This window comes from Bufo bufo, chromosome 3 (assembly GCF_905171765.1).
Source record: "Bufo bufo chromosome 3, aBufBuf1.1, whole genome shotgun sequence".
NCBI lineage: Eukaryota > Metazoa > Chordata > Amphibia > Anura > Bufonidae > Bufo > Bufo bufo.
Window position 1 is genome coordinate 368,594,566 of NC_053391.1, and position 20,849 is coordinate 368,615,414.

General features: G+C 43.8%; 1 protein-coding gene across 1 annotated transcript in view; it reads left to right on the forward strand.

The window, feature by feature from the left end:
• The first annotated feature begins 2,868 nt into the window (after window positions 1-2,868).
• ZBTB8B (zinc finger and BTB domain containing 8B) overlaps window positions 2,869-20,849 on the forward strand; it is a 43,511-nt gene continuing 25,530 nt past the window's right edge. The window contains exons 1-2 of the mRNA XM_040424577.1: window positions 2,869-2,913; window positions 14,897-15,032. The gene's annotated coding sequence lies outside the window, so the exon portion shown is untranslated. The remainder of the gene's footprint in view (window positions 2,914-14,896; window positions 15,033-20,849) is intronic.

Sequence of the window (20,849 nt, forward strand, 5' to 3'; positions counted from 1 at the left end):
ACATCATGCCTGCAGTTAGCCCAATCTTCATTTATTCACTAGTAAAAATGGAGTATCATAGACATACCCCCATACAATAGATATATCAGTATAACATGTCACCTATATAATGGCCAACAACGGAACTGAAGGAATAGTCTTGACAGGCTGTGGGTGGTCACATGCTGGCCGGATAATATTCAAATTTTTTATATTAATTATCTTTATTAAATCAATTATCTTGTGGGTGTACCTGTATTTGAGCACCATTTTGTTATGATCACTGCTTGAAAAAGATCCTACTGAGCGGATTGAAACGTTGCTGTATTTCTGGTGAATAAAACTCACTTTTTTTGGATGTGCCTGGAATATAAATTATATATATATATATACTCCCATATATAATGCTCTCCCCCTCAAGTATAATGCCCCCATATAATGCTCTCTTCCCCCTGTAGTATAATGCCCCCATATATAATGCTCTCCCTCTCTAGTGTAATGCCCCCATATATAATGCTCTCCCCTTCTAGTATAATGCCCTATATATAATGCTCTCCGCCTCTAGTGTAATGCCCCCATATATAATGCTCTCCGCCTCTAGTGTAATGCCCCCATATATAATGCTCTCCCCCTCTAGTGTAATGCCCCCATATATAATGCTCTCCCACTCTAGTGTAATGCCCCCATATATAATGCTCTCCCCTTCTAGTATAATGCCCTATATATAATGCTCTCCGCCTCTAGTGTAATGCCCCCATATATAATGCTCTCCGCCTCTAGTGTAATGTCCCCATATATAATGCTCTCCGCCTCTAGTGTAATGTCCCCATATATAATGCTCTCCCCCTCTAGTGTAATGCCCCCATATATAATGCTCTCCCACTCTAGTGTAATGCCCCCATATATAATGCTCTCCCACTCTAGTGTAATGCCCCCATATATAATGCTCTCCCCCTCTAGTGTAATGCCCCCATATATAATGCTCTCCGCCTCTAGTGTAATGCCCCCATATATAATGCTCTCCCCCTCTAGTGTAATGCCCCCATATATAATGCTCTCCCACTCTAGTGTAATGCCCCCATATATAATGCTCTCCCCTTCTAGTATAATGCCCTATATATAATGCTCTCCGCCTCTAGTGTAATGCCCCCATATATAATGCTCTCCGCCTCTAGTGTAATGTCCCCATATATAATGCTCTCCGCCTCTAGTGTAATGTCCCCATATATAATGCTCTCCCACTCTAGTGTAATGCCCCCATATATAATGCTCTCCCCCTCTAGTGTAATGCCCCCATATATAATGCTCTCCCCCTCTAGTGTAATGCCCCCATATATAATGCTCTCCCCCTCTAGTGTAATGCCCCCATATATAATGCTCTCCCCCTCTAGTGTAATGCCCCCATATATAATGCTCTCCCCCTCTAGTGTAATGCCCCCATATATAATGCTCTCCCCCTCTAGTGTAATGCCCCCATATATAATGCTCTCCCCCTCTAGTGTAATGCCCCCATATATAATGCTCTCCCAGGGCAGCAGGGATCGTGTAAAAATCCTATTCACCCTACTTTTTTTTTATGGTATCAAAATTTAGGGATCGTGACAACACTAGTCTCATGTAAATACATCACTCCCCCTGCCTTCAGCCCTCGAGCATACAGTCCCATGTAAAATACATCACTCCCCCTGCCTTGTGCATCACCGGCATACATAAATACATCACTCCCCTACCTTCAGTCCCTCTAGCATACAGTCCCATGTAAAATACATCACCCCCCCACCTTCAGTCCCTCCAGCATACAGTCCCATGTAAGATACATCACTCCCCCCGCCTTCAGCATCACCAGCATACAGTCCCATGTAAGATACATCACTCCCCCTGCCTTCAGCATCACCAGCATACAGTCCCATGTAAGATACATCACTCCCCCTGCCTTCAGCATCACCAGCATACAGTCCCATGTAAGATACATCACTCCCCCTGCCTTCAGCATCACCAGCATACAGTCCCATGTAAAATACATCACTCCCCCTGCCTTCAGCATCACCAGCATACAGTTCCATGTAAATACGTCACTCCCCCCGCCTTCAGCATCACCAGCATACAGTCCCATGTAAAATACATCACTCCCCCTGCCTTCAGCATCACCAGCATACAGTTCCATGTAAGATACATCACTCCCCTGCCTTCAGTCCCATGTAAATACATCACTCCCCCTGCCTTCAAAAGCATACAGTCCCATGTAAGATACATCACTCCCCCTGCCTTCAGTCCCATGTAAATACATCACTCCCCCTGCCTTCAAAAGCATACAGTCCCATGTAAGATACATCACTCCCCCTGCCTTCACCAGCATACAGTCCCATGTAAGATACATCACTCCCCCTGCCTTCAGCATCACTAGCATACAGTCCCATGTAAGATACATCACTCCCCTGCCTTCAGCCTTTCCAGCATACAGTCCCATGTAAAATACATCAATCCTCCTGCCTTTCCAGCATACAATCCCATGTAAAATACATTACCTTCCTCTGCTTTCAGTCCCTCCAACGTACACAGTCCCATGTAATGCATCACTCCCACTGCCTTCAGCATCCCCATCATCCAGTCCCATGTAAATAATATCACCCACCTCTCTTCAGACCCCTCTAACGTACAGTCTCCAATAGAAAGATCACTACTCCTCCCTTCATCCTCTGCAAAAAATAAAATAAAAATGTCTCGAAGTTAAAAAATACTCCTCGTTCTCCTCCAGACAGCGACCTGCAGCCTCCGCTCCTCTCTCCCACAACCTGCTCTGTATAAATAAGCTCCTGCAAATTCTGAGGCCCCGCCCCATGGACGGTGAGACTCCGCCTCTTCCTATGACATCATACCTGCCAGGAGCAACCCCATTCTGGTCACTACCGTTGCGCCGTGCAAGAGCTGGCTAAGGTGAGGCGAATGGGTTTTGATATTTAGTGTGATCCAGCAAGGGGAGCGGCGGGTGTAGGTGCCGGGCTGGTTATGGTGCTGACTGGCTTATAATAGCGCCCAGCAGGATGCATGAGAGAAGGTAGACGTATAGGAACCTATAGGATATGAGGTGTGCATACCGAATGCATCCTGTCCTGAGGGCTGCTCCTCATAGTCCCTAAAAGGGGTGTCGTGCATTAATGACGCCTGGGATGGAGAGCAGGGTTTCCAGTGTCCCTGCACTTCATTCTGTGGGAGAGCTGGTAGTCACCCATGCATGGGGCATTTACTATCCAGATTGTAACCATCCTCTCAGCCAATGGCTGCAGCTTTCTCACCCTCGCAGATTTTTCTGTCACCTTTCTCTGGCCCTTAGTAGCAGTGACAACCTGCGCTCAGTCTTCTGACAACTCCAGCTCCACCTCTTTCACAAATGGCTCATGTGTTTAGAGTGTATTAGACAGGCGATTGTCAGGAGTCTTTCTAGTGGAGTAGACCGCTGCCATTACATGCAGCGATCTCCTCCACAGTATGGGGAGGATTGATCGCCAATGCCATCGCTCCTCCCCATGCTATACAGTGGTTTGCTGGCGGCAGATAGTAATTAGACAGCATGCAGAAAGAACTGGATTGCCCATTCATCAGGCACCGCAAGATGATCACTAACTACTGTTCGTATGAACGCTCGTTAGCGATCATCGGGAAGAAAATCTGCCCATGTAAGACTACGTTTACTGTAATAATCATGGTAGCATAAGGCTTTTCATCGCCATCAAGTCTCTGGATAAATGGACCAAACAATGGAAACTGCAGTTCAATGGGTCCAAATGGAATATAATGCACGTAGGGAGCAGGAGCCCTCTATGTGACAGTCGCACTGCCAGTTTTGTGCAAGCGGTGTAGGATTCGCCATTTCTGGTCAGACATATTGCGTATTTTTCCCACATACACAAGGGACTTAAAATGACTCCAGAGATGAAAGCCCAAAGGGGGGGGGGGGGCCAATATATCAGACCTCGACCCCCAATCCAATGCCCAGAGAAATGTAGGAAAGAAGCCGGCTGACCTATTGGCAGCGGAAGATCTGTGTTGGTCCCGTGTTCACATGTGTCCGCATTGCTGAGAAAAATGAAGCTTTAATATATGCAAATGAGCCTCTAGGAGCAACAGGGGCGTTGTCATTACACCTAGAGGCTCTACAACTGGCGCACCCTCTGCACTTTAATTGACGGGTTCAGGCGTTGAGAACATAACCGCGCCTGGCCTTATCAATCAAGGTGCAGCAGTTGCAGAGAGAGCTGAGCCTCTAGATGTAATGGCTACAAAACCGTACAACCCCCCCGGGGTCCACCTGACATAAAAAACAGGTATGTATTTACCTGACAGATCTAGGGTCGCCACTCCAGTTCTCCTGACCGGGCCCTATTTACCTAGCGGTGACATCATATGGACAACACGTGACCCTTGCATCCAGTCACTGGCCTCTTTGTAGTGCATGGCTGCAGCAATCACGTGTTGTCAACGTGACATCACCGCTGCAGCTGGGCAAATAGGCCTGGAGTGGCGACGCTAGATCTGTCAGGTAAGTACTTACCTGGTCTATATTTAAGGCGGATGAGTCCTGTCCCTGAAACCTCTCACGTACAGGACTCATCTCAGGTTAATTTGCATATGTATCAAATCATTTTTTTTCCACAATAAAAGCACACAGAGCTATGGGGACTGGATATTGCAGATGTGCTAGCGGCCATCTAGCAACCCATGTCCTCAGCTCTATACAAAAAATCCCGGTGACGGGTTCCCTTTAAAAGGGTTTTCCAAGCCTTTATAACTGATGACCTATCCTGTGGATCGGTCATCAGGATCTGATCAGTGGGGGTCTGACACCCAGGACCCGCGCCGATCAGCTGTTTGAGAAAGCATGGCGCTCGTGTGAGTGCTACGACTTTCTCCATGATTACCAAGCACAGCGCTGTACATATATACGCCGTACATTATATAGCGGCTGTGCTCTAATTATACAGTTGCAAGAAAAAGTATGTGAACCCTTTTGGAATGATATGGATTTCTGCACAAATTGGTCATAAAATGTGATCTGATCTTCATCTAAGTCACAACAATAGACAATCACAGTCTGCTTAAACTAATAACACACAAAGAAAAAAAATAAACACACCATGTAAACATTCACAGTGCATGTGGAAAAAGTATGTGAACCCTTGGATTTAATAACTGGTTGAACCTCCTTTGGCAGCAATAACTTCAACCAAACGTTTCCTGTAGTTGCAGATCAGACGTGCACAACGGTCAGGAGTAATTCTTGACCATTCCTCTTTACAGAACTGTTTCAGTTCTGCAATATTCTTGGGATGCCTGGTGTGAATCGCTTTCTTGAGGTCATGCCACAGCATCTCAATCGGGTTGAGGTCAGGACTCTGACTGGGCCACTCCAGAAGGCGTATTTTCTTCTGTTTAAGCCATTCTGTTGTTGATTTACCTCTATGCTTTGGGTCGTTGTCCTGTTGCAACACCCATCTTCTGTTGAGCTTCAGCTGGTGGATAGATGGCCTTAAGTTCTCCTTAAAAATGTCTTGATAAACTTGGGAATTAATTTTTCCTTCGATGATAGCAATCCGTCCAGGCCCTGACGCAGCAAAGCAGCCCCAAACCATGATGCCCCCACCACCATACTTCACAGTTGGGATGAGGTTTTGATGTTGGTGTGCTGTGCCTCTTTTTCTCCACACATAGTGTTGTTTGTTTCTTCCAAACAACTCCACTTTGGTTTCATCTGTCCACAGAATATTTTGCCAGTACTGCTGTGGAACATCCAGGTGCTCTTGTGCAAACTGTAAACGTGCAGCAATGTTTTTTTGGACAGCAGTGGCTTCCTCTGTGGTATCCTCCCATGAAATCCATTCTTGTTTAGTGTTTTACGTATCATAGATTCGCTAACAGGGATGTTAGCATATGCCAGAGACTTTTGTAAGTCTTTAGCTGACGCTCTAGGATTCTTCTTCACCTTATTGAGCAGTCTGCTCTGTGCTCTTGCAGTCATCTTTACAGGACGGCCACTCCTAGGGAGAGTAGCAGCAGTGCTGAACTTTCTCCATTTATAGACAATTTGTCTTACCGGGGACTGATGAACAGCAAGGCTTTTGGAGATACTTTTATAACCCTTTCCAGCTATATGCAAGTCAACAATTCTTAATCGTAGGTCTTCTGAGAGCTCTTTTGTGCGAGGCATCATTCACATCAGGCAATGCTTCTTGTGAAAAGCAAACCCAGAACTGGTGCGTGTTTTTAATAGGGCAGGGCAGCTGTAACCAACATCTCCAATCTCATCTCATTGATTGGACTCCAGTTGGCTGACACCTCACTCCAATTAGCTCTTGGAGATGTCATTAGTCTAGAGGTTCACATACTTTTTCCACCTGCACTGTGAATGTTTACATGGTGTGTTCAATAAAAACATGGTAACATTTAATTCTTTGTGTGTTATTAGTTTAAGCAGACTGTGATTGTCTATTGTTATGACTTAGAGGAAGATCAGATCACATTTTATGATCAATTTGTGCAGAAATCCATATCATTCAAAAAGGTTCACATACTTTTTCTTGCAACTGTACATTTGCAACAGTTCCAGATCTCTGATCCCTAATGCCCAATGCCTGTCCCTATCCTTCTCCCCCTACCCCCTGTCTTCTTTTTTTTTTTTTCTTTTGTCACATTTTTTTTTTTCTTCTTTTTTCAGCCCTGCACCAGTTTTTGTCGGCGAACCATGACCTCCAAGCGCTGATCAGTGCATATGCCACTGATCAGCACCGGTGCTCAGTTTTTGGCACAAGAGTTTTTTCTTTTTTTTTCTTAGGCTACTGCTACTTTTACACTTGCGGCAGAGAGATCCAGCAAGCAGTTCCGTCGCCGGAACTGCCTGCCGGATCAGGCAAAATGTATGCTAACTGATGGCATTAGTAAGACTGATCAGGATCCTGATCAGTCTTAAAAATGCCTGATCAGTCGAAAAAATGCATTGAAATGCCGGATCCGTCTATCCGGTGTCATCCGGCAAAAACGGATCCGGCATTTATTTTTTCACCTTTTTTTCAATCTGCGCATGCGCATACCGGAAGGACGGATCCGGCATTCCGGTATTCTGAATGCCGGACCCGGCACTAATGCATTCCTATAGGAAAAAATGCCGGATCCGGCATTCAGGCAAGTCTTCAGTTTTTTTAGCCGGAGATAAAACCGTAGCATGCTACGGTTTTCTCTTTTGCCTCATCAGTCAAAACGACTGAACTGAAGACATCCTGATGCAAACTGAACGGATTAGGGCTCTTTCACACCTGCGTTCTTGTCTTCCGGCATAGAGTTCCGTCGTCGGGGCTCTATGCCGGAAGAATCCTGATCAGGATTATCCCAATGCATTCTGAATGGAGTGAAATCCGTTCAGGATGCATCAGGATGTCTTCAGTTCCGGAACGGAACGTTTTTTGGCCGGAGAAAATACCGCAGCATGCTGCGCTTTTTGCGCCGGCCAAAAATCCGGAACACTTGCCGCAAGGCCGGATCTGGAATTAATGCCCATTGAAAGGCATTGATCCGGATCCGGCCTTAAGCTAAACGTCGTTTCGGCGCATTGCCGGAGCCGACATTTAGCTTTTTCTGAATGGTTACCATGGCTGCCGGGACGCTAAAGTCCTAGCAGCCATGGTAAAGTGTAGTGGGGAGCGGGGGAGCAGTGTACTTACCGTCCGTGCGGCTCCCGGGGCGCTCCAGAGTGACGTCAGGGCGCCCCAAGCGCATGGATCACGTGATCGCATTGGACACGTCATCCATGCGCATGGGGCGCTCTGACGTCACTCTGGAGCGCCCCGGGAGCCGCACGGACTGTAAGTATACCGCTCCCCCGCTCCCCGCTCCTACTATGGCAACCAGGACTTTAATAGCGTCCTGGGTGCCATAGTAACACTAAAAGCATTTTGAAGACGGTTCCGTCTTCAAATGCTTTCAGTACACTTGCGTTTTTCCGGATCCGGAGTGTAATTCCGGCAAGGGGAGTGCACGCCGGATCCGGACAACGCAAGTGTGAAAGAGGCCTAACTCTCCATTCAGAATGCATGGGGATAAAACTGATCAGTTCTTTTCCGGTATAGAGCCCCTGTGACGGAACTCTATGCCGGAAAAGAAAAACGCAAGTGTGAAAGTAGCCCTATCCGTGCTCTGGCACGGTGTTTATTATTGTTTAAAAAAATAATAGTTTTATATACACGTGTAGGTCTTTCTGTATAAAAGTAAATTTTTAGCTAGTACCGTACACTTTACTGCTTATAATAATTAGAGAGCTGAATTTTCACTGTGGCACAAACCGGGCACAACACATTGGGCACTGAAATGGCATTGGCTGAAAAAAATAACAGTTCAGCATCCACTACACATTTGTGGGGTCAAAGTGCTTACTACACCCTTTGAAAATAGGGCCAAAAACCATTCCAGAACAATCTACCGTCCAAAAACCATACAGTGGTCCTTCCTTTTTGAATCCTGCTGTCTGCCCATACAGCAGTTTATGACCACATATGTGGTGTTCCTGTAAACTGCAGCATCAGGGTGATAAATATTTAGGAACCAATGGATTAAAATGGAAAATCTGTGGGGGGGGAATCTAATTAGAAAAAGCTGGTGGATGATTTTCTTTATGTAATTCTGTGTTCTCTCCATGTATTCTACTCTCTGTTTTGGTTCTGTAATTTCCTCCTTTGTTTGGACTTTTAGCACACAAATGCCTTGCATTGGCTTTCCTTGTTAGGCTGCTGTCAAAGAGGAAAATACATGAGTGACTCAGTTAGGGTGCCACATATTACACTAAATACTAATACAATACAATGTATTACAATAATGCAGTACACGTCTGTGGGCATTTTTATCTATGCCTATCAAGAAAACAATAGAGGTGTTATGCTATCATCCTAATTCTTCTAATCTACTATTATACTAGAAGATAACATCTTTCCCTCACAGCAACAGTAAACTGACAGTAAGATTAACAATCGGTATAGGAGTAGGGCTGGGCGATATGGCCTAAAATCTATATTGTGATATAATTTGAACTATGTGCGATAACGATATATATCGCAATATATTATTTTCTTCCATCATCCATGTCCCCCAGCCACTGCCATAGCCATCCTCCAAGTACCCAACTTTGATTTTCAATGGCATAGTACTGCCAAAATGAAAAAGACAAACAATATAAAAAAATTGGTTTCTTTGAATTTTGATTGAAAAAATATAGTAACTCTGATGGAAGATTCCCTGTATCCAAGCTAAAGAATGTGCGATTGTTTACAGTAGCAGCAAGGAGGATGGGATTTAAAAAATCTGCACATACCGGTAACTTGACAGTTTTGATTTTAACTATGCAGCCTATCGACTTATGTAACAAATTTCCTCTGCAGATTTTACCTTGGCACTGAAGGGGGCAAAATCTGCTGCAAATTTGCAGCATTTTTCCCCACGCCTCCACAACAGCACTTCCTGGAGGGTACCCGCCTCCTCAGGGACAGGAAAACAACGGAGACCAACGTATAAAAGCCCCCTCCCCTCTACCTTCGCCAGTTTTCCTGTCCCTCAAAAGGCAGGTGGGGATCGACGGTGCGCAGAGCCTTTGGCAAGTTATCCTGGTTTTTCCAGAGGGCTCCTGCAGGGGGAAGGATCCCGGAACATTGTTATGCTGCTCCTCCTTCCCCTATGGTGTTAGTCCGGCATGTGCTGGCAGCCCCGGGCTCCCGCTATAGAAGAGGGCCATGTGTCGGGTATTCGGTGGCTGGGGGCGTTCCCGGACTGGGAGTGCTCTGAACCTACTTCTGGCTATGGTGCGCTGCATTTCAACGTTGGAACACAGCGCTAGAGTGACGTCATCACTCCTACCCGGAAGTCTTCAGGCGGCAGATTTTAAGTGGAATATCAGCGTCCTACCAGTGAGCAGCGTGCTAGAAGAAGGATACAGTGGCATTCTCATCTGCACCGCAATGTCTGCCCCTGGAGAAATTGAGTCGGCAAAAAAGACCACTGATGCCCCCAGGCCCTCCAGCCCAGTAAGCCTCCGCCCTGATGACATTTATATTGACAAAGTCATCCTATATGTGCACAGGGTGTTATGTCTTATCTTCTGGGTGACGGCTCTCCTATAAAAAGTTTTTCCTTGGATATCCAAAATTCTGACTCTCCACCCTCATGTTTTTTTTTTAAGGGGAGGGAGAGTCTAAGATCATCTGGAGAACCGTCACAGAAGAGAAAATGTCAAAAGTGCAAAAAATCTTTGCCCAAAGTGTATAAAGAGTGGTATCCACGGAATCTCTGTCTATTGTGGATATTCTGAGATCCTTAATTAAGGACGAGATTGGAGCAGCTATCGACGCAAGACTAGTGGTAGTCTCTCCTAGTCTGCATTACCCTTTGAATACTTGGGAATCCTTAAGGATCCGATGGATAAAAAGTGTGAATCCCTGCTTAAGAAGTCTTGGGAATCTTCTATGGCTAAATTACGTCCAGGAATCTCAGCTACTTATACTGTAAGAACTCTATATCATTATGGCTGACTCAATTAGAAGAGCGCATTTAGTCGGACACTCCAAGAGACATTTAGTCGGACACTCCAAGAGACATTCTAGCTTTCACCCCGATCCTGAAACAAGCTTCCAACTTCCTGGTGGATGTTTCAGCAGATGTCGTGAAATTATCTGCAAAGACCGCAGCTTTATCAAACACCTCCCGTAGGGCAATTTGGTCAAGATCATGGAATGGACATGTGGCATCAAAAAATAGACTTTGTGCCACCCCTTGTGAATGGAATTGTTTTTGGGAAGACCCTTATATCCTAGAAAAGGCCTCCGATAGGAAAAAGGGCTTCACTACCAAATCGAGATTCTTCCATCAGAGACGTAATTTTCGCCCCCAAAGACGTCCTGAATTTGATTAGAAAAAAAAGGATCAGGATCCTCATGGCAATCATTGAGTAACAAGAATAAGGGATTCCTCTTCTTGGAGAAGTCCTCCCGTCCAAATACCACACCATGGCGCAAGAAGTCCAGTCGGGGGAAGATTAAAAAATAATTCAACCAGGCTGTACAAATTCATGCATCACCTTGGCTGCTGTCTGTAATAACATCAGGATACAGGCTGGAGCTATCAAATGTTCCCCCAGACAGATACCTGGAAAATTCTAGATTAAAAAAGGAGAAACAAGAAGCTCTAGAGTCACAGGTTGCACTTCTACTTCAGAAAAAGGCAATAGTGCAAGTTCCTCCAGAGGAAGAAAAAAGGGGTTTCTATTCTCCAATCTTTTTGGTAAAGAAACCAGACGAGTCATTCCGATTTGATAATAAATCTGAAAAATTTTAACAAATTCGTAAGATACAAGAAGTTGGGTGTGGAATGGCATCAGAAAGATCAACTTATACTGACAACAGATGCAAGCAGACAGGGCTGCTCACCTAGGAAATCTGGTGAAACAAGGATTGTGGCATCCTCATCTGGCGCAAGCATCTTCAAACATGAGAGAGCTTTCAGCAGTGTGGCAAGCTCTAAAAGCCTTTTCTCCAGTGCTAAATTCAAGGCCTATAAAAGTTTTATCAGACAACACCACTACAGTTGCCTATTTAAACAGGCAAGGGGGGACAAGAAGTCGTTCTTTGTCAGTAATCTCGAAAAAAAAATTCAGGTTGGCAGAAAGAAACCTGATGTCTCTCTCGGCAGTTCATATAAAAGGAAAGCAAAATTGGTGGATTTTTTAAACAGAAAAATAATAAGAGGAGAGTGGAGTCTCAGTTAGAAAATATTCCAGGACATCTGTGTGAGGGAGGGGTGCCCAGAGATCTTTGTGTCAAGAAAAAACAAAAAAGTTGTGAAGTTCTTCTCCCTATCCCATCTGGATCATGGACAATGTAGTTCCTTACAGGTGGATTCTCTAGCAGGTCAGTGGCCTCGGGGCCTTCTGTACGCTTTTCGACCTTTTCTCTTTGATACCCAGAGTTTTAATGAAAACGATAAAAGACAGAGCCCAATTAATCCTAATAGCTCCTTTTTGGCCAAGGAGGACCTGGTTTCCAGTCCTAAAAGCCCTATCAAATCAGGATTTTTGGCAACTTCCCCAGAGTCCAGATCTCCTATCCCAGGGCCTAGAAATGCATCCAAATATTCCCCAACTCCGTCTGACAGCTTGGAGGTTGAATGGACAGTCTTAAGAAATAAGGGGTTATCTGATACGGTCATAAATACGCTGATGTAAAGTAGAAAGCAAGTGACGTCAAAAATCCTTTCTACAGTCTGTGGCTGAAGTTTGGAATCCTTCTATGGCTCCGGACGTAAAAGTGATCTTGGACTTTCTTCAAGCGGGACTTGACAAAGGCCTCAGAGTAAGTACCTTTAAAGGTACAAGTATCAGCATTAAGTGCCTTCATGGGAGTCAAATTGGCGGAGCTAGAGTTGGTTAAAAGGTTCTTTAAGGGAGCAAGTAGAATTTGTCCCTCTATCAGATCTAAAGTTCCCCCATGGGATTTGAATCTGGTCCTTTCAGTACTGATGGAGTCTCCCTTTGAACCCCTTACGGATATCTCACTCAGATTATTGTCCTTTAAAAACTGCTTTTCTCCTTGCTATAAGAGTGGGGGAGATTCAGGCTTTCTCTATATCCCCACCTTACCGTACGATCTTTAAGGATAGAATAGTCCTACGTCTTTCTCCTACCTTTCTTCTGAAAGTAGTCTCTAAATTCGATTGCCAACAGGAAATTTATCTTCCTTCCTTTTTGTCCTCAGGCGACGTAAGAAAAAGGAAGTTCCAGAATCTGGACGTCAGAAGATGTGTTGTACAATATCTTTAGACAACAAGAGACTTTAGGAAGACTAATCAATTACCGGTTCAGTATCTGGGCCAAAACAAAGGGAAAGCTGCAAGCAAATCCACTATAGCATGCTGGATCATGCATTATTCTCTGCTATAAGGAAAGAGACTGTTCTCCCCGATTTAAACTAAATGCTCATTCCACCAGGACGGTTTCCACATCCTGGGCAGAAGGGGCCTCTGCTTCCTTTAGAAGAGATTTGCCGGGCAGCCACCTGGTCTAACCCGTCCACTTTCTTCAAACACTACAAGTTGGATATATTATCCAATAGAGACTTGACCTTTGGTAGGAAGGTTTTGTCGGCAGTTGTCCCTCCCTAAATAATTACTCTGTTATTCCTCCAGGTAATGCCTTGTGGAGGCGAGGGCAAAAGATGAAAATTACTCTTACCGGTAATTAGATTTGTTTTAGTAATGGGCCTATCTAACTGCATTAGTATTTAATTTCTGAGCCAACCTACATGTTTTTGTATTAATTTTTTACAGGACACTGTTGTGCCAATGATATTTTAAAAATTATATTTTTATTCCTATTTTTTTTTTTTTCTGTTACAAAAGATTTCAAGACAAAACCTATTATCGTATCGCATTTACTGTGAAAATGGATGCTACTACTGGCTGGGCCCACCACCTAAGGCTACTTTCACACTAGCGTTCGGGGCTCCGCTTGTGAGCTCCGTTTGAAGGCTCTCACAAGCGGCCCCGAACGCATCCGTACTGCCCTAATGCATTCTGAGTGGATGCGGATCTGCTCAGAATGCATCAGTCTGGCAGCGTTCAGCCTCCGCTCAGCAGGCGGACACCCGAACGCTGCTTGCAACGTTCGGGTGTCCGCCTGGCCGTGCGGAAGCAAACGGATCCATCCAGACTTACAATGTAAGTCAATGGGGACGGATCCGTTTGAAGTTGACACAATGTGGCTCAATTTACAAACTGATCCGTCCCCCATTGACTTTCAATTTAAAGTCTGGACGGATCCGTCTGAACAACTTTCACACTTAGAATTTTTTCTAAACTATAATGCAGACGGATCCGTTCTGAACGGATCCAAACGTCTGCATTATAGGAGAGGATCCGTCTGTGCAGACACCAGACGGATCCTCTCTGAACGCTAGTGTGAAAGTAGCCTAACTTAAAAAAACTAGAGCACATTTTGGATTTTACCGGCCTATTTTTCTATTGATGGTTCTATGGCACCATACAGCCAGAGCAGATGCTGTACAGCGCCAAAACATCAGAAACTCCTTCAAAGTGACTTTTTTTTTATATTGACCCCAAAGGTATTTATTTTGGGGAAATTGGGATATTTTAAAGAGGACCTTTCACCACCCCGAACATGTCTGTTTTAATAGCTTCATGCATTCCCCATGTAATAACATTTCTGGAGGATCTATTCTTATGTCTGTATGTTGTGCCATTCCTCTATTATTTCTACTAGAAGTTATGAATGAATTGCTATTAGCCTTCAGTAAGGGTACATAGGGGGGTAACCAGTTGTGGGGGGGGGGGGGGGTACCTACGCAGTCTGAAAATGGCAGCACTGATTGGATAGAGGGAGTCTGTGCATGTACACCCCCCCCCCCCCCCCAATCTTGTTACCTCCCCTATGTACTCTTACTGAAGGCTAATAGCAATTTATTCATAACTTCTAGTAGAAATAACAGAGGAATGGCACATCATAGAGTCATTAGAATAGTTGGTCCAGAACTGTTATTACATGGGGAATACATGAAGCTATAAAAACTGACATGTCAGGAGTGGTGAAAGGTCCTCTTTAAGCTTCTTTACAAAGGAAAAAAATATGCGTGCATTTCTATGTTTTACAAACAAAAAAGCTATACTGAATATAGCTAAAATGAATACCTACAGTATTTTTTTAAAATGTTATGAAAGAAAAGTGTGTACTTTTGTATATTTTGCTATACAATGGTAAAACTAATGTATTTTTTATTTTATTTTTTTGATTTGAGAGTAAATTATTCAGTATAAAAAATACAACAAATCTTGTGATATTTGGCACAGCAGCTCTTTCTAATATATATGTAATATTTTTCAGGCCCCATCAGAACACAAGATCTCTAAGACTACCCATGCTTCTGGGGGCGGCAGCTGCGTAGTCCTGTGTACTGCATTATTTTGCCAGGGTTCAAAATCTGCTTAATAAGCCTCTCTGGACACCAAACACTCATTAAAGGTAAGTGTCCAAAGGAAAATTGCGTTTTACGAGATTTATTTATATTGAACCTGTCCCTAAGATTCATGAGTGATTTTTAGTTGCAAATCCAAATGTGCAACAATATTAAAGGGACTGTCAGTCAGATTTTAGCTATAGAGCTTTTCATATCATCATATCAGTCTACTTTATCTAAATAAAAATATACTAGTCTTACCCCACCTGTCTTTTCATTTTTAATAAAAATCGCTTTTATTTTTATGCTAAATACCTTCGTAAGGAGCCCAAGCCGTTGGAGCCTAGCTGCGCCCCTTATCTTGGAGCCCAGCGCCGCCCCCCCCACTGTTAATTGTTCACTCCTTTCCTCAGCTTTTTTTTTTTTCGCAGAGCACCGTAATATCGTGCATGCGCCATTGATGCACAAGTCTGGGCCCGTGCGGTGTCCTGGCAGCAGCCTCATCCAGGGGAATCACGCATGTGCCAGCTTTCTGCGCACTTTGCTCGACCCGGAAAGGAAGAGTGGAGTGGCGCGAGCTCACCTGACAGGCGGAGGATGAAGGTGAAGCAGCGCGCACTGTGAAAAAAAAAAAAGTCAAGGAGAGGAGTGAATAATTAACAGCGGGGCGGTGCTGGGCTCCAAGATAAGGGGCGCGGCTGGGCTCCAACGGCCGGAGGGACAGCCCCTTACGAAGGTAATTGGCATATAAATAAAAGGCTGGCAGAACAGATCCGGATAAATCCTGGCTAATACATAGCCATTTAAAGTTGGACCAGACTCCAGACTGAGCCCTGCAGCTTACAGACTCCAATACTGTGCAGACTTACCCGGCAGAACACACAGAGGGTGCCACTCTGAAAGCCAGGAGCTAGGACCTGCACACTATGTGGGAGATCAAGGCAGTGGACCTGCGGTACACCTGGACACCCCGGACCCGGTGACGAACAGGGGGAGAAGATCGGGAGACAGCAGGCACGATATCTGAGGTGTAAGAGCGGGGCCCGGCCACATACACAGGCCACTCGGTTTCCCGCCAGTCGGCCATCTTGACAGCGTGTCCGCAGTGCCGAGAGGGGAGAAGGAGCACAGACAAATGCGGGCTCTTGGCTCAACAGAGAACGCAGCAACCCTTGTACTATGCTATGCCACACGGTCATAGTCTCACAGATATAAAATAGCTAAAGAAGTGATTATACACAGCCTGACAATATAACCAGATCATTATCTGGCACATAGCAGCACAAGACAACTCCAGGGAACATACCCTGAACTTGCCAGCAGATTTACTGTACAAAATACACTGCATCTCCTAGAGCCCTGGAATTTGTTTTTCCTATTGCATACTGGATATCATCCTGATATAACAATGGGGCCACAAAAAACACAAAGCGCAGCTGAAAAACGGTGTGAATTTGCTAGACAACCAGAGGAAGGTGCGCTGTCACCACTACCGCAGCGGAACGTGCACACCAGGGCAAGTACAGTATCCGAATTACTGACCCCCTATAACCTCCTCTGAGAAAGACCCAGAACAGCCTAACCGCCCAAGTCCTGGAAGCCATCACCGCCTGTAGGACGTCTCTCACAGGGAAATTAGATGATGTCAAGATTGATCTGGGATTGCTACGCCAAGACCTGCATAACTTGAGAGAGAGAGTACAACACACTGAAGAGCGTATATCACGCATAGAGGATGCTACTGCCACTGTTCCAAGATCCATATCTGATCTTAACACTAAGACGGAGCTTTGGAAGCAGAAAGCAGATGACCTAGAAAATGGACTATATCAGAAACTATATCAGAATCCTCAGTCTGCCTGAAAGAGCTGAAGGTCGTGCACCAGGCGAGTTTATAGAAAAATGGATAAAATAACTTTATCCGGATGCAGATTTCTCCTCAGCATTTGCGGTAGAAAGAGCCCACAGAGTACCAGCAAAACCCCCTCCACCTGGGTCTCCACCTCGTCCCATGCTTGCAAGGTTTCTCAACTGCAAAGATGGGAACAGGATACTAGCCTTGGCAAGAAGACGGCAAGAAATTAAATATGACAATGCCAGGGTCTCTATCTTCCCGGATTTTTCCATGGAATTGCAGAAACAACGTGCCACTTTCATGGATGTCAAGTGGTGCCTGAGAGAGGCCAATATCCCATACTCCATGGGCTATCCTGCTAAACTCAGAGTGGTGGATGGCGACAGAGCAGTCTTCTTTTCCTCCCCTGGAGAAGTCTCTGAATGGCTAGCCCTAAGGCAAAGATCTCCAAGATGATGAGACTCTTGGTATATCTAGGAACTGATTATTATTGGTGGTTTGTGGTGGCTCACCACACTGTTGTGTATGGATTGGGTGCTACAACTGATATAGACACACCCAGTCTATATAAGGGAGTCAATATAGAATATGATATAGTTGTGCACACCTCATCTGGAATAATACAACTTTCGCATGTAAAATATGTTGATTAATATTTAATTGACTAATGACAATATATATATATAATCTTAAAACAATCGAGGGCAGAACCAAAGACAAGTACACTAATGTCTCAATTAATCCCCATATATTGGGTACCTCTAACTGTACAGAGGCAACAACAACACAGGGAATATTGGGTAAAATACCCAGAGGCAGGTATTAGTAAGCCAATTGGTGCTTCAAATAGTCCCCGCGTAGCCGTTATTCTCTGGTCACCTAGAGGATATGTTGTTGTATTCGATCAATATGTGGATCGTATGGGGATTATAACATACAGGTATGATCAATTCTATTCATCTATGTGATATTACAACCAATTAAAATCTATCTAAAAATGTCCACAGTGGGACCATATAATTCTCAATTCATATAGTGGATCCTAAAAAAGGGGAAAAAAATAAATAAAAATCATATAGTGAATTCACAAATATATATACCGTGAACCGCGGGTACACCTTTAAAATTGGATGAGTAGGTTAAATCCACCTGTAAGAAAACATATATATCCACATGTATATCCACGTTCAATTATGTAATATTTCCACTTGTATATGGAGAGTTCCACCTGTAGGATAAGAAGGGGAATAAAAGAAAAGAGAGGTTCCACCTCTATATGTTGAGAGTTTTATGCTGAAGGATTTCTGTATATGGATCCTTTATCCTCAACAGGGTGACATTAACAGGAGTATATAAAAAAGGTGTATAAAAAGTTTACACTAAAGGGTTAATCAACTAGAGCCGTATGTAGCTATTGCACTGGATAGTTTCCGGCAGTTCCTACCATGCAACAAGGTGTCACCACAATATTAAAACAAATGTCTTTGACTGGGATACATCGGTAGCTATTGCAGTAAGTGGCTTCAGGTAGTTCCAATCATACAACAGAGTATTACCACAGTGTTCAAGCAGATATCTTTATCTGGGGTATATCGCTACTGGTTGCGATTTTCAGCAATTCCTGTAATTGCAAATCAAGCTGGACGGCAATGTCCGTACTTACAGTTTGAGGTTTTCAACCAGGATACAGCTTTGGCAGTATCGTAGTGCGGCCGAGGTTAGCATTTATACTACGTGTCTGCTGCTGATAATGCTTGTGATCCTGATATTCAAAGCAGTGGATTTGTGTTGTCTGTATCTGCGGCGTCCCACGTGCCTGCAGCGTTGACGGTGAGCTGACTTCCTGGCGTCTCCTTCTGATCTGAAGTGGTTACCGGAGTTGCAGGGTCCTGGTGCTCATAGTATTAGATACTGCTTGAATGGTATAGTTAGAGCGCTTCTAACAGAAGATTTCAAAAGTGATGAATAGCGTCTTGGGGTCCTCACCATACGTGTTTCAGAGATCTGTCTCCTTCCTCAGTGGCTAGAAGACCTCCAAGTGTAGCGGACCTTATATAGTCATTATTCAATTGATGCGCTCGGTTTGCTGGAGGACGGACCTGGTACTCTGGCGTAGATACATCGACGATGTGATCTTTATATGGAGAAATGACATGACTACTCTTGAGACCTTCTTGGAAGACATTAACAATAATGCTTTTAACCTAGAATTCTCTGCCACCACTAGTCAAACATCAGTAGTGTTTTTGGACATAGAAATTCTAGTGGATAATAGGAATTTAATCTGCAAAACCTATCAGAAAGAAGTCTCTAAAAATAACTATATACTATTTGACAGTTGTCACTTGCCACAATGGCTGTTAAACATTCCACAGGGCCAATTTAGGCGTATTAGAAGAAACTGTACCTATATGGAAACTTTTGAAACAGAAGCGCAAAAGATGAAAGATCAGTTTCAAAAGAAGAAATATCCACCATCACTATTAGACAAATCAGTAGACAAAATACGCCAGTTAGATCGTCAGACTTTCTTCGAAGACAAAAATGATGAATTGATAGCCAACATTGAGAATAGTACCATCAGATTAATTTTACCTTTCAACCCTCAATATAAAAAAATAAAATCCATTATCCAAAAACACTGGCACTTCATTCAGGTTGATAAAGCGATAGGACCATTAATGCCCAATACGCCAAATATCGTATTTACCAAAGCCCCCAATTTAAATTTTACTGATAGCTCCAACAGTCAAAATGAAAAGTATTAGAGACAGAAAGATACCAACCATAAGTGGTTGGATGGGCCTTTCAGGATTTCACCGATGTGGGAGATGCATAGGATGTCGCCTTACCAAATTTTCAAAAACCACCCATTCTGTTATGTCCTCTACTAATGGCGACTAAAAAATGTAATTTGGCTCCTAAATTTTTTTTTTTGTCTGGAGCACTGCCCCAAAGTGTAGCGGACCTTTATATAGTCATTATTCAATTGATGTGCTCGGTTTGCTGGAAAAACTGACATGGAATCTATTTCTAATCCATCTTCATTAGTATTAGTGTGGTATGGACACTTTGCGTTTTTTACATACATCTTTTCCAAATAGTATATGATCTTTTTTTTCAGGAGATGAGTATATATACCTGGATAGTTCTATATATAAATGTATATCCTTCATAGATGTTCCCATGTATGCATATCCTTCATAAATGTTCCCATGTATAGGGGACATATGATGGAAAAACTATAATTCTACTGCGTAATGTCTTCTAGTATGCTGTATGGGTTTGATAGAAGTTTTGGATGTGGGCGCTAGATGTAGAGGGGAGATAGCAGTGCTGATATAAAACAGCCTGACTGCTATTTCACATCGACAAGGAGTGCACCACATCATAACTAATCTTATATGAAACCAAAAATCTCAAGGTCAGCATTCAATCCCATGGGGAGGAGGGTACCAAACTCATATATTCTTCTGGATTCTAATCTGGACATCCTAAGAATATGGTTGCCTCCTCTCCAATGTACAGGAACCTTCTCCAGTGCAGCAAATACAGACCCCGTTGGATCTTGATTGTGGGTCGTTTTATAATGTTTTGATAGTGTGATTATCATAACCCTTTTTGATGTTATTCATATGTTCAGCTATAGGCTTCTTAAGAGGCCTCTTGGTCCCTCCCACGTATTGCATTTTGCATGTACATTGGAACATGTATATCACACTACTTGGGTTGCATGTTATAAAATCTCTAATTTTGTGTGTATGGCCATTAGTAGAGGACATAACAGAATGGGTGGTTTTTGAAAATTTGGTAAGGCGACATCCTCTGCATCTCCCACATCGGTGAAATCCTGAAAGGCCCATCCAACCACTTATGGTTGGTATCTTTCTGTCTGTAATACTTTTCATTTTGACTGTTGGAGCTATCAGTAAATTTAAATTGGGGGCTTTGGTAAATACGATATTTGGCGTATTGGGCATTAACGGTCCTATCGCTTTATCAACCTGAATGAAGTGCCAGTGTTT